At 34.2% G+C, this 2,552-nt stretch overlaps 1 protein-coding gene and 1 long non-coding RNA gene across 2 annotated transcripts in view; one reads left to right on the top strand and one right to left on the bottom strand.

The window, feature by feature from the left end:
* Window positions 1–2,190, bottom strand: part of LOC116083411 — a 27,336-nt gene extending 25,146 nt beyond the window's left edge. The window contains exon 1 of the long non-coding RNA XR_004115701.1: window positions 2,161–2,190. This is a non-coding gene — a long non-coding RNA (uncharacterized LOC116083411). The remainder of the gene's footprint in view (window positions 1–2,160) is intronic.
* The window catches only part of Rasa1 (RAS p21 protein activator 1), a 72,862-nt gene that overhangs the window by 29,422 nt on the left and 40,888 nt on the right, over window positions 1–2,552 (top strand). The window lies entirely within an intron of this gene.

Raw genomic sequence — 2,552 nt, 5'->3', positions numbered from 1 at the left:
ATCTATATACACTGTAAGCTTGTATGTTTGTGACAGTGTCTGGCTGTGTACAACATAAGGGTCTTGAAGTCTTCCTTCTCCTATCTCAGCCCCTCTATTAGTAGTATTGTTTATTTCATGTTTGTAGTGTTTTATTTTGTTATTGATGTATTTAAATAAAACCTAGATATTTTTTTAGAAGAGAACAGACTTGAACAGATACAGTGAATTATATGTAGCAAGACAGTATGTCATCTATTTTATGAGCATGCAGTAACATTTAACCACTGTACAGTGGAAGGAATTGGTAATGTTTGACCTTTTAGACAGATATATAACTTATGATCTCCTGCATTTCTGGTATGTGCTAATATCCTGCATGAATATTAGTATAGTAATTCTAGTAATTCTCATAAGAGTGTTGAATTTATTGAAGTGCTTTCTTGCTTTGATTCAGCTTTCCCTAAATTTTCATGTTTAGTGATTCTTTGCACAGTACAGTTTCATACCTATCAGAATAATATCCAACTTCTCAACAGAAACTCTAAAATCTAGAAGAGCCTGGACATATATCTTTCAACCTCTATAAAACCTCAGATGCAAATGTAGAGAACTATATCCAGCAATACTCTCAGTTACCGTAGATGGAGGAAGCAAAATATTTCAAGACAAATCCAAATTGAAACAGTATCTATCCATAAATCCAGCTCTACAGAAAATACTAGATGGAAAACTCCAACCCAAGGAGAATACTACATCCAAGAAAACATAGGAAATAGGTAGTTCCATACCAGGAAAAACAAGGGAAGCATACACACGCACACCAATACCACCAACATCAAAGTAACAAGAAGTAATCCCTGGTCATTAATATCTCTCAACATTGATGGACTCAATTCCTCAATAAAAAGATTCAAGCTAACAAAATGTATTCAAAAACAGGATTTATTAGTCTGGTGCATTCAAGAAACACACCTCAGGAATAAAAATAGACATTACCTCAGAGTAAAGGGCTGGGAAAAAGTTTTCTAAGCAGTCCTACCTGAGAAGCAAGTTGAGGTAGCCATCTTAATAACTAATAAGACAGACTTTGAACCAAAATTAACCAAAAGAGACAGGGAAGGATACTTCATACTCATCAAAGGAAAAAATCTACCAAGATGATAACCCAATCCTGAATATCTATGCCCCAAATGTAAGAGCATCCACATTTGTAGAAGAAACGTTGCTAAAGCTAAAATTACATTGATCCCCACACATTAAGAGTGGGAAACTTCAACACCCCACTTTTATCAACTGACAGGTCATCCAGACAAAAACTAAACAGAAATAATGAAACAGGCATTATGAATCAAGTGGACCTAACAGACATCTATAGAATATTTCACCCAAACACAAAAGAATATTTCTTCTTCCCAGTACCTCATAGATCCTTCTCCAAAATTGACCATATAGTCAAAGCAAGCCTCAACAGACACAAGAAATTGAAATAATGCCTTGTATCCTATCAGACTTCCATGAATTAAAGCTGGATGTCAACAACAGAAACTCCAGAAAGCCTACACACTCAATGGAAAGTGAATAACTCTCTACACAGTGATTTCTAGGTCAGGGAAGAAAGATAAATACATGCATGCATGCATGCATACATACATACATACTTACTTACTTACTTTCTAGAATTCAATGAAAATGAAGGTACAACATACCCAAATTTATGGGACACAATGAAAGCATTGTTAAGAGAAAAGTTCATAGCATGAAGCGTTTCATAAAGAAATTAGAAAGTTCTTATACCAGCAATTTAAAAGTACACCTGAAAGCTCTAGAAAGAAAAAAAGGAGCAAGCACACCAAAGAGGACTAAAAGGTAGGAAATAATCAAAATCAGAGCTGAAATCAATCAGATAGCAAGAAAGAAAACAATACAAAGAAAAAAAAATCAACAAAACTAAGAGGTAATTCTTTGAGAATATCAACAAGATTGACAAATCTGCAGCCAAACTAACTAAATGACAGGTAGACAGTATCCAAATTCACAGAATCAGAAATGAAAAGGGAGATATAACAACAGACAACGAGGAAAATCAAAGATTCATTAGGTTTTACTTCAAAAGCCTGTACTCTATAAAATTGGGATATCTTAACTCAGTGGATGATTTTCTAGACATATGCCACTTACCAAAGTTGAATCAAGATCAGGTAAACTATTTAAACAGCCCTATAACACCTAAAGAAAGAGAAAGCAATCAACAAAAGTCCCCCAACAGAAAAAAAAAACTAAGGCCAGATGGTTTTAGTGCAGAATTCTACCAGATTTTAAAGAGAAGCTAATTAATATCAGCTGTTCCACAAAATAAAAAGAGAAGGAACACTGCCAAACTCACTCTATGAGGTCATAGTCACCCTGATACCTAAACCAAAGACTCCATCTACCCCATCTCTTTTTTTTATTACGCAATTATGGGATTTAATTTCTTTGTTGTTGTTACTCTCTCTTGGATTTAGGAATTGTATTGGATTTTCTCCAGATTTTACTTTTCTTTCATTCTTTTTCCTGCTTTCTTTTTCTGA

Source organism: Mastomys coucha, unplaced genomic scaffold (genome assembly GCF_008632895.1).
Source record: "Mastomys coucha isolate ucsf_1 unplaced genomic scaffold, UCSF_Mcou_1 pScaffold8, whole genome shotgun sequence".
In the NCBI taxonomy this organism is placed as follows: Eukaryota; Metazoa; Chordata; class Mammalia; order Rodentia; family Muridae; genus Mastomys; species Mastomys coucha.
This window is presented reverse-complemented; position numbering and strand designations above follow the sequence as displayed.